The sequence below is a fragment of the Dryobates pubescens genome, chromosome 10 (assembly GCF_014839835.1).
Source record: "Dryobates pubescens isolate bDryPub1 chromosome 10, bDryPub1.pri, whole genome shotgun sequence".
Taxonomy (NCBI): Eukaryota; Metazoa; Chordata; class Aves; order Piciformes; family Picidae; genus Dryobates; species Dryobates pubescens.
This window is the reverse complement of record NC_071621.1, coordinates 8,836,735-8,849,375: the sequence shown is the minus strand read 5'-3', so window position 1 is coordinate 8,849,375 and position 12,641 is coordinate 8,836,735.

Sequence of the window (12,641 nt, the reverse complement as noted above, 5' to 3'; positions counted from 1 at the left end):
GTTAGATATCTGACTAATGGGATTATTTAGACCTGATCATTATTTTCCCTTTTGCATCCAATGGTAATTTATTTGCATTCTACTACTTTCTGTTCAAGTTCTGTGGAAAATTTTCTAGGCATAGCCTAAGACTACCACACCCAATGACCCCTCCCCAGCAGAGAAGGGGAATGAAGAAAAGAAGATCCACAGGGTGAAACATATTTAATGAAATATACAAATTAATACCAATGTCAATACAAAATACAGTTACACTCAGCCCAGCAAAAGTGAAGCAGTCATGAGACAGCCCTCAAGGAGAGAGAAAGGTTGAGTAGGATGCCAAGGAGGAGGCTGCCCTTTCCTCAGCAAACTTATAGCAAACTATACTGACTGTGGCACTCATGCTATGGGAAAAACCTGTAGCCAACTCAGGTCAGTTGTCCTGGCTGACTCAGTACTGCTAACATCCTGCAGCTAACATTTGATAAGCCTCTGTTTGAGCAAAACCAGGACACAGCCAAAACTATGCCTTTGCACCTGAGTTTGGAAGGGGCATCAATATGCTCATCTACCACCTCGTGTCATGAAGGCATTTTCTACAAGTACCTCATTTTTTTAATTCAGCAGTAAACTAGTCTTGTGCTAAAATCATCCCTCACAAACTGTTTTAGAAAAAGCTCTTTGATGATTCATTGCTGTGCTCTGAACTGCATTTTTCCAGGTATTTGAAGACATAGTTGATAATGACTGGTTACCAAACATTTTAGTGATGATTTTTCTATCAGTTGAAAGTTCCTAAAACAAATAACTTTTTCATGCCATTCTCAAGATGAACAGATTAAAAAATATTGCAGCATTCAGAGTTAAGTTATAAGTATGAATAAAGGTATGGACAAGTGATGTGCAGCAGATACTAAACCAGAAACTAAGAGACAACTTAATGACCTGGTGTAAATATCTGCCCTGGAACATAATGCACTGATTGAAAAGTCTTATCAAGAAACAAAGGCTTGTTGCAGCTCATGTAATTCAAGCAGATGTGATTAGAAAAGGGAAGTATGATTTCCATAAAAGGATTTGCCAAGGGACCTACGTTCTCAGTCTTTGGAGGTACTTTCTAGTACCTTAGTGTTTTTCTAGTGCCTCAGGTACTTTCTAGTATTACTACTACTTTCTACTGCTTTATAGTTCCAGCACAGTATTCTGTCAGCAGAGTAGTTAAAGTCATTAGGTTTGGTGTCCTGTAGCTGTTCTCATCCATAGTTGCACTTTAATCCATTGGTCTTAACTTTTTTTCCCAGCTTTAGTCAGTCAGTACAACTATAAACAGTGAAAATGACCAAATGTTCAAGTCTGGCATAACACTTTTGGATATTCATTCTTGCAGAGACTATCACTCTATCAGTGTCCATTTCACTCCAAGATATATGTGATTTAGTAAGGAAGAGGGTTTATAATGAGAGCTATTCCCACAGTGAAAGCAATTTGTCCTAAATGCTCACTAGAGTCAGGAATGATTATGATGTATTTTAAGCTTCTTCTAAGTCATAATCAGAAGATAGTCACAGTCTATATAACTGCCAGAGAAAATGTGGGTGTGCATGTAATCCATTGCACAATAGCTAAGAGGAATATAGGATCAGAATAAAATAGTGGTGCAGACATCAAGGGAGAGAAGACTAAGGACAGGAGATCCTCCCGGTGCAGGCATAGGTGAAGGACCATGCTGAAGCAGATATTCATGCCACAGCTCTTGAAGGACCCTATGCTGCAGCAGATGGATGTGCCCTTTGTCTTGCTGAAGAGCAAGATTGGGAGAGTGGGCTGGTGGGCAGGCATCCAGAAGTCAGACAAACTTAACCCAACACACTTAGTTAGTACTTTCAAGTTCTGCCTATGGATGCCTTTCACTGTAGGGCATTGTGACATGCATAATTTCCACAGATGTAGCCAAAATAATTATATGTTATTTCCTTACCTTTACCTGTTCCTCTCAGTTTAATGTGTTAAAATAACAACAAAGACATCTTATATATATGGGGAAAAAATAAATTAGTAGGATCAATTTGCCCTTGCTGTGCATCTCTAAATTTTAGCCAGCTTCCCAATTCCCTCACATTTTTCTGCATGATTGCTGTGCTTAATTACCATTATTAATACATTTCTCATTATGAAATGCATCTGTGGCTTTTACCTTAGACTACAATGAGTTGAGTTTGATAGCAGGAAAAAGAAAAATCCCAAAGAATGACATTATTAAGATTAGTAACCCAAAGATTAGTAAAATACCAAAGAAGGTCCATAGCCTACCTTGAATTATCTAAACAGCTGAGTTACACGATATGAAGCTAAGTCAATCTCATTATTTCATGGTGACCCAGGGAAATGACTATGCTGTATGAAGGTAAAACACCTGCACACTTTGAAACGTGTCTCATGACTCTGTCACTTGTTAGGTAAATTGCAAATGTGCAAAATGTTTAAAATGAAGATGGATAGAGATGAAAAAGTCCAAGGATCAACAAATCCTTACCATTACGAGGAAGAGAACTCCCATTTAGTAGATTCCTTCAAATGAATTCAATTTATACTTATATATCCCTACTCTTCTGGGAAGTTCTTGTAAGCCTGAATTCAGTGTAGAATCAGTTTTGCAGTGGGATGAGAAAGCAGGTAAGTGTAAGGATTTTTGAAATGTAGAGAACTTATTACTAAAAAATTATAATAAATATTTCAAATGTTGGGGTTTTTTTGGCATGGTTGTTGATGTTGCGGGGGGTTGTTGGTTTGGGTTTTTTTCATTGAAATGCTTACAGACCTCTCTCACACACTGTTTGGTAAAGTCTGTAAGTCTGACACGAGGGTAGTGTTTGCTCAGCACTGTGTGCAACACCTGAGCCCGGAATATGGCAGTGGGGAAGAGGGACCACATAAAAGCCTGGAAGGAGAGGGGATGCTTGTGGTGCAAGGGATTTCTCAATGAAAATTCCTGGATCCACCAGCATTTATATGCTTCTGGGTTAGCACATGGGAGAGAATTACCTGCCCGTGGGGATCAGAAAAAAAAAAAAGTAAATTTATGCAAGGAAAAGTCAGGTGGTGAGATTGTCTTCTGCAAAAAAATGAGAGGGAAAAAGAAGATGGGAATTACAGGGGCTGAGCAGTGGGGCTATAGCAATTAGTCTTTATGAGAATAAACCACTCATTTTATTTGCTTGGTTTTTAAAGTTGGGCAACTTCCATGCAAGGAAGTGAGCAAAAATGAGGCAGTGATGGCAGGGGAGACATGGACATTCCCAGCACACCCCTGGGGTGGTGCTGGAGATGATGCAAGCAAATGTCCTTCTGTTTTCTTGTTACAGTGCCATGTCCTTTCCTCAGAAACCGGTTCTCCAGTGGCTTGTACAGATGTTGAATACTGGATGGAGACTGAGTGTTTCTCAAGTGCAAAGATGCATGTGCTCATATAATAGCTACTGTCAGAAAAACACCAGCACCTAAGTTATATGGCTCTGAAAGTAAGCAGTAGTGTAGCCTTCTTCGGACCGTTTTTGTACAAAATAGGTCTTAATTATTCTCCACTCACTGGATTTTATGATGAACTCCTCTGATAGTCCTTGTGCTAGACTGCAACAGCTTCACTCTGTTCATGAAAACATCGCCTGCTAGGAAGGCATGTGAAAACCAAAGGCATTTAATGAAGGGTCACTAGCAACCTCAGAAAAACAGAGGTTTTGTCTGGTTTAGATCACATTACAGAATCTTCTTTATCTTGTTCCATTTGCATCAGGAATACACCAGCCTGAAGACTGACCTACTTTCCTTGCAATATTTGCCTAGCTTTTAATTATAGCAATTATAGTGCCATGATCACTGGCATAGTCCCCAGAATGTTGACTTTTTTCTTAATGTTATTGTTATATAGATTACACAGACTCTTTGCCAGCATGTCACCCTCTAATTATCCAGCTGAAGAAGTGTGTGTTGCAGACAAGAAGGCAAACTTTCTGTGTGGGATCTTTAAAGATTTCTCAGGAGGCTGCTGTGCAGCTATCATTATGCATAGACTACTTTAGGGCACAAATACACCTGTATGTTGTTCCTAAACACCCGCTTCTCTTTTAATACTGTTTTTCCCTCACTTTATGTGCAGCCTCTTTAGTAAAATGTCTAACACAAATAGAGCAGCATGGAAGCCAGCAAATGATTCGCACATCACAGTATCACAGTATCACCAAGGTTGGAAGAGACCTCAAAGATCATTGAGTCCAACCTGTCTCCACAGACCTCATGACTAGACCATGGCACCAAGTGCCGTGTCCAGTTCCCTCTTGAACACCTCCAGGGATGGCGACTCCACCACCTCCCTGGGCAGCCCATTCCAATGACAAACAACTCTCTCCATGAAGAACTTTCTCCTCACCTCAAGCCTAAACTTTCCCTGGTGCAGCTTGAGACTGTGTCCTCTTGTTCTGGTGCTAGTAGCTAGAGAGAAAAGACCAACCCCTTCCTGGCTACAACCACCTTTCAGGTAGTTGTAGAGGGCAATGAGGTCTCCCCTGAGCCTCCTTTTCTCCAGGCTAAACAATCCCAACTCCCTCAGCCTCTCCTCATAGGGCTTGTGCTTGAGGCCTCTCACCAGCCTTGTTGCCCTTCTCTGGACATGTCCAAGTGTCTCAATGTCCTTCTTAAACTGAAGAGCCCAGAACTGGACACAGGACTCAAGGTGTGGCCTAACCAATGCATAGTACAGGGGCACAATGACTTCCCTGCTCCTGCTGGCCACACCATTCCTAATACAGTCAGGATGCCATTGGCCCTCTTGGCCACCTGGGCACACTGCTGGCTCATGTTTAGGTGGGTGTCAATCAGCACCCCCACGTCCCTCTCTGTTTGGCAGCTCTCCAGCCACTCTGACCACAGCCTGTAGCTCTACATGGGTTTGTTGTGGCCAAAGTGCAGCACCCGGCACTTGGATTTGTTGAATGCCATCATGCTGGACTCTGCCCATCTGTCCAGTCGGTTGAGGTCCCTCTGCAGAGCCCTTCTGCCCTCTAACTGACCAACATCTGCTCCCAACTTGGTGTCATCTGCAAATTTGCTGATGACTGACTCAATCCCCTCATCCAGATCATCAATGAAGATGTTAAAGAGGATGGGGCCCAGCACTGATCCCTGGGGGTTGCCACTGGTGACAGGCCTCCAGCTGGATCTGGCACCATTCACCACCACTCTCTGGGCTCTGCCCTCCAGCCAGTTCTTAACCCAACATCTCTCAGCCTATGTCAGCACAGAACAATTTTTTTACTGTTTTTGGATAGAAGCATTACAAAGTCTGTTCTTTATGAAGTTAAGTCTTTTTATTAACTATCCTATACTGGTTGTATTATTATCCAACAGAACAATTCATATGCGGTTCAGGAGATTATGAGGGTGAACCAAGCTGAGCATGGAAAAGCATGATGTGTAACTCCACTGCAGAAAGGCGTAATGCTTTTCTGCTTTCAGAGTAACAAATGTCTGGCCTTAGAAAAACAGGCAGTGGAAAAGAATAGTTTTGCCAGAAACATATTAAAGAGAAAAATTATTCTTACATAACAAATATCATAGGAGTGACTGCATAGCTTCATTAATGAGAAACTGCTTCATGAACAGAAAATGGCATTGTTACTGCACCAGAATCCTTCTACTTCCTCAGCCTAAATCCTTGCACCTGCTCTGTCCCAATTCCTTATTAAAAGACCTTAACTAAACAATGACCCAGATGATTTTTACTGAAAGCTGGATGAAATATATGTTGTGTCCTGGTCTGGACAATCAGAAAGACACTAGTGAGCCCAGACAAAGTAGGTGCAGATAGTCACTTTCTGATTTTACAGGGGTTGTTTCTTATTGTCATTCTCTGAAGGAGACTCTACATGTGTGTGAAAATCCTTGGTCTCCTACTTCAACAATATTAGTGAGCAAGAAACAGTTAACTGAGAATGTTTTAATATTCCCAAATATAATTGAAAGATGTAGTAAATATAGTATTGTAGCCAGATCAGAATCTCTGGTACCTGTACACAGCCTAAGAATTTTGTTCCACAATTCACCCCTGGGTGAACTGATTCCATAATTGCTCATGCTGCAGAGATGTTAATTTGTTTATGGGAACTCTTTTGTAATGAACTGATGTATTCCCATTAATCAAAAAAAATAAAATGAAAAAAAAAAAAAAAAGAGGCACAAAAATGCATTTGCTTCTAAGGTAAGTCCAGCCCAGGGACTCCTCCCAATAGGCAGTACAGAAGCATAGAAGAGTCAGTCTCAGGCTGAGGTATCTCTGCCCAACCTACTTCAATATTATCACAGCAATTTTTTCACCTCCACATACTCACATGGCCCTCATAACATGCCACAGGATGCATATTCTTTAGCAAATATTTCAGGCTATAAAAATCTCTTCCCAGAGGGCTGAAACACAGCCACCGTCATTTCAGAAATTTGCATCTGCAATGAACTTCACCTAAAACAATAGCTGTGCCTAGTGAATAAAATGGTACCCACACAGCCTGGGAGTGACCCCAAGCTATGCACTTTAAAGTGTGGCCCTGGCTGCTCTGCTCTGGAGGGAATTCCATGGCACTCGGCTCTGAGTTGCTACACATCACCTAGCCAGGAGCTGAAGATCATTTCTGAGAGCAAATGAATTTTGTAACATCAATGAAGCCAACAAAGATTTCCAGCTGTAACTCTGCCCCTGTGCTAGGTCTAATTCTTATGCAAAGTGAGTAGGCCTTGTTCATATAATGCTATTCTTGCTCTGGCAGGTCCTGGGACTGATCTCATGTGTATCAAAATATCTTGCTTGGGGAAGGTGGGTGGCCTAAAACTGCCAGGTATGTTGAACTTCGTACCTCCTGACAACCCTTCAGGTCCTTCCTTAAGGGACTTCCATGACCAGTCTCATCACTTGCCCACTTGTGTCCAGGCTTTCACGGGGAGATGAAATGGCTGTTGTGCTTAGTACGAGCTGGCCCACCAATCCACCTGATTTTATGACTTGCCAGATTTCTGCTCCTTCTTCTCTAATTTAATTTTATTGCTATTAATGTATGCACATTTCTTTATATGTACATGTTTCCACTCATTGCTGCACTGGCACAACCATTCCCTTGATTTTTAAATAGTGATGTTATATAATAAGCATACAAATCCCATGAACACAGCAGGAAGCTCCTGACAGTTGTAATTATTTCACAAGGCATGAAGTTCTCATTGTGCTGTGCTCTTAATTTATTTTTTTTTAAGCTGGAAAGGCAAATAGTTTTTGTTGTTGATTTCAACCATTTAAAAAATGAGGTGTATTCCTTCGGGGAGCTCTAAAGGTTGACCGCCAATGCAGACATAAACAGCGTGTGGAGGTTAACAGCAGATTGAGAGGACATGATTGGCAGTATAGCAGAGTAAATATAGTTTTTAAATAATCACTGTATCACAGTATAATACTGTTTTTAAATAATGCTTTTTAAATAATGGTTTTTAAATAATGCTTTTCTTCACAAGCTGCTTAGGTAGTGTCACGAAACACATACAAACTGTTTGAAATACTGCGGTGCTCTCTTTAGACAAAACTTAAGTATTTGAGTGAGATAGGCCAATCTCTCCTTTATTTATGGATATGATTTCATGTGTTACTACAATAGAATTATTTTAGACATGAAATTGTAGCCAGACATACTTGACAATATTATTTAAGATGTGATATTTCAAAGAGATAGGAAACATCTGAACTATGGCTCTGACTTGTTCATTCCAGAAATGCTCTTTTGTGTTATTTCTGTTCCTTCATGGGGAACTTCACCATTGCTGAAGTCCTTGGGTTTTGTCTGCCTTACTCCTGTGGGCTCACCTAGGCTTGACAGGTCTTAGTTCTCATCATGGGAAGTCAAAGCAATTTATTTCAAAATGGTGCATTATTTATTCAAAGGCAGAGAGAGGGGCGTTTAACTGCGTCACTTTTGTATTGCTTTGCAATTCAGGTCTGCTTGGTTTAAATCCAAGTTCCCTAATCCTAACTAGGAAGAGGTAGGAAACGCTTGGAGCCATACATCAATGTCTCTCCATCAATGATGGCACTGACTGCTGCTGCCCACGTGCTGGTCTTTTTCAATAGACCAGAAAATCCAATAGATTAGTGACCCTCTGACTGCAGACATTGTCCTAGAGAGAGAAGGAAACTTTGTTAGCTTTGGCTGGGATAGCTGACCAGCCCCATTTATAAGCTATATTGTAAACAATAATTTATAACAGTTGTCCCACTTGTACTTCATCTTGGTTACTATTTTACTTATTTTTTTTCCGCCTCTCTCAAACTTTAAGACCCTCTTTTTGTTTCACTTTATGCTTTTACTTTTGTAAAAGTAATAAGTCTCTCTCAATTGGTACAAGAGTTCTGAAAGAAGTTGTGGGGGATCAAGAACAGACTTCTCTTTTCCAGTCCAAACAGCCCAGATCTCTCAGCCTTTCCTCATAAGAAAGATGCTCAAGTCCCCTAATCATCTCTGTCACCCTTCTTTGGTCTTTCTCCAGTAGTTCCTTCTCTCTTGAACTGGGGAGCCCGGAACTGGACACAATACTCCAGGTGTGGCTTCACCAAGGCAGAGCAGAGGGGGAGAAAAATCTCCCTTGACCTGCTGGTCACACTCTTAACCCACCAAAGCATACCATTAGCCTTCTTAGTCACAAAGGCACACTGCTGGTTCATGGTGATCTTTCAGGACTCCTGTGTCTTTCTCCTCAGAGCTGCTTTCCCTCAGGTCAACATCTAACATGTACTGATACTCCCCTTGTGCAGGACTTTACACTTGCCCTTGTTGAACTTCATGAAGTTCCTCTCTGCTCAGCTCTCTGGTCTGTCCAGGTTATGCTGAATGGCAGCAATGCCTTGCATGTGTCAGCCACTCTTCCCAGTTTTGTATTTCCCTTCATCCAGGTCATTGGTGAATACTTCGAACAGGACTGCACCTGGTACTGACCCTTGAGGAACACTGCAAGCTACAGACTTCCAACTAGACTGCATTGCTGATCACAACCCTCTGAGCTCTGATGTTCATCCACTTCTCAATCTACCTCACTTGTCCACTTATCTAACCCACACTTCCTAAGCTTACCTCTGAGGGAGACTGTCAAAAGCCATGCTGAAGTCAGGGCAGGCAACTATGCCTGTACAGGATAAAAACAGAAACTTTGCTTCTGTACTATTTGGGCCAAAAAAAAAAAAGAAAAAAAAAAAGGTGGGTTTGGAATCTGTATTTTTAAATACTAACTGCTGCTGGTGGTTAGTTTCTGAGCATGTTGAGGTCTGGGAACAATTAAACATCAGATTTGTTTATTGAATGGCAAAGCCAAGCTGGAGGCTGTCATCCTAATTGGTCACAGTGGAATCATGAGACATTACAACTTCCAGAAGGAAACTCAAAGCTGGTGAAGTTCAGCTAAATATGTACAAGTAGGGTGTGTTCTCTCTTTGCTTAAATAACTGATGTATTGAGCATTAAATATGACATACTGAGTAGCTTTAAGGAAAGGACCCTTGTGTTTCCAAAGTGAAGTATGCATTTCACACCTAACTACATGTATTTATAGAAGGATCCCCTAACTCATGTCTGGCTAAAAGTAGAAACTGTTTATGTTTATGAAATACAACTTTTCAATAAGAGCTGCTGTATGTTTAGAGCAGAACTTTGAGTACTCAGCTAGCACATTTGAAAGATCCTTGAACTTTGTTGCAGACCTTGTCAATGGTGAGCCAAAAAAAAAAAAATAGTCTCAAAAGCTATTGAAAGTTTTGTTCTTTATTCTTAGCATGTTCTTGCATTCCATGGGCACAGAGCTGTATTTTGAATACATCGGGCTTTGGAGTAACTGTGTAACTGAACGTAAACTTGAACTTGCAAACAAAGGGGGAAATTAAATGGTTAGGGTGACTCAAGCTGACACTAACAAACATGAAGCAAAAGAAGAAGCAAGACAGAACAAGATTTCCATCAGTGAGTTTGAAACCACAGAGTCGTCACCTAAGGGAACCTAGGGAGAGAAAACACTGATGAAGGCATCCAAAGCAAGGATGATCCTGTGTATATCAGTGCCATAGGGTCTCAAATGTACCTGAATAAGCAGTCAAGATAAATCTCTGTATACTGTTAATCTACAACAAAGGAATTGTTTGAATGTTACACTTCTGATATCAAAACTGAAAGATATTTCTGCAGGAACTGAATCTGGGTGTTGATGACCTCCATGAACAGTCTCAGCCCTGATAAGGAGTGGACATTCATTGAGTTAGCAGATGACACTATGCTGGAGGGAGAGCTTGATATGCTGGTGTTCAGAGTAATTATTCAGAAGAATTTCAACAAGGTGAAAGAATGGACTGAAAAAAGTTATTGTGGTAGGTTGAAAAGGCTGATCCTCCCCACCATGGGCAAAAGAAAAGACTCAGACAAACGGATTGCAAAAGTGGTGGAAAGTTTAAATGGAAAAGCAGTGAAAATTATTTTTACAGAGAACTACAAGCACAGTGACAAAAGAGATCCCAATGCATACCCAAAAGTATCCCATCCCCACCTGAGGGTATACCCAAAACCCCCAGGGCTCCTTCTCTCCCCCTCCCCAGCCTGGGCCTGGCCAGGCCCAAGAGGCTGCGAGATGGCTCACCCCATTACCAGGTAGTGGTGAGGGAAGAAAGAGAAAGTGCAGGACCCTTGCTGAAGTCTTATTAGGGAGCAGGGCATTATGGCATGAAATACCTGGCTTCCCATGCCCACCCACTGGACTGGACCCTTTTGGGACACCACAGGTGTGGTTTGTGTGGTGGCATTGGGGGGGGGCACCCAGCCTGAACCACCACAGTTATGAATTTCAATAAATTCAAATGCACGTCCTTCTACCTAGAATTGGAAAACTCCATGCAACAATGCAGTCAGGAGTTGAGGGCCTGAGAAGCAGCTTTGTCCAAAAGGACCTAGAAGAACCTGGTTATAGATCAGGCTTAACAGGAGTTGGTATTGTGATGAGGAAGACTACCACAGACTGGGTTGTATTTGCAAGAGTATAACCAGTAGGTATCCCCTTCTACTTGGTATTTATCAGGGTGTGTAGGGGATATTGTGTCCAGCTTTTGGCTTCTCCATGCACATAGGACATCAATAAATAGAAGAGAATGTGTAGAGAATCACTGTAATATCTGGGGAGCACAAGATGAACAGGGGTACACTGAGTGTCAGGCAGGAAAAGAGAAGGCAAAGAGAGGAGTCTAACTGCTTTCCTTTACTTTGTAAAGCCAGCTTATCGGAAAAGAGGAATGGATGCTTTCCAAAGGTGCAAGGACATGAGGTGGTGGTCAGAAAATGCAGTAAGGGAAACTTCACTCCGATAGAGGGGAACAAATTCTTCGCATGAGTATGATTCAGCACTGCGCAAAGTTGTCCTGGAATGTCATGGAACAGCTTGGAGACTTTCGGCACCTGGTAGGAGACAGGAGAAGACAATAAACTATCTCACCTAATTTTGACTCACAGAATCACAGTATTATTGGTGCTGGAATAGATCTCTGAGATAATCAAGTCCAGCCTATGACCTAACACCACCACACTGACTAGGCCATGTCACTAAGTGTCACATCCAATCTTTCCTTAAACTCCTTCAGGCATGGCAACTCCACCACCTCCCTGAGCAGCCCATTCCAGTGTCTAATTACCCTTTCCATGAAGAAGTGCTTCCTAACATCCAACCTAAACCTCCCATGGCTCAGCTTCAGGCCTTGCCCTCTCATCTTGTCACAAGTTGCCTGGGAGAAGCCAGTCTGAAGAAGAAATTATAAATATGTTTAAAATAATTGGAGTTGATGTATGATAGATAACGAGGTTTTCTCGTCTTGGTCTCATAATAAAAACAAGCACTGTCAATAAAATGTAAGATGGTAAAGTCAAAACTGAGAAGAGTTCTTTCCTGTATTATCAATTATTAGGTAAAACACTGAAGTTACAGTTTTCAAATATTTATACAGATGTATGGAGAATTGCAGGGGAAAGTGGAATAGGAGCATAGTAGTTATAGTGCTAGAAAAGAGAGATCAGAAGATGGAAAGAACTCCATATTTTGTTTTTAAAGAAGTTCTACCCATGATATTTGTATCAGGGCACCTTTGTCCTCATTTGCCTGCTGCAGAATGTTTTCAGCAGTTGCAGATGGGAATTTCTGGTTTAGGAAATCCAAAGTGCTCTCTTACAAAGCCATACAAGATTGCATACGCACTTTCTAAAACAGGATTAAGCTTTTCCTGCAGACAGTCATGATATTAAAATCTATAGGATATATGAAAACAACAACAACAAAAAAGCAAACACAAAGACATTCTCTAATAACAATCAAAGAAAATTTCTTTCCTTACAGCCAATCTCAAAAACATTCCACTTTCCATTAAAAAGGTGATTAATCTGAAAAGACTGAAACTCCTATGTGTCTCTTTAAGCCATACTGAGATCACAAACCATTGCTAGGAAACACGACCACAGGTGTTGCCAGACTGTATCAAAACTAATGTTCTACTTGCAGACATGACCAGCAGTGACCTTTGAGTCTGTGTTAGCATGAGCTTTGCTTTTCCCAAAATG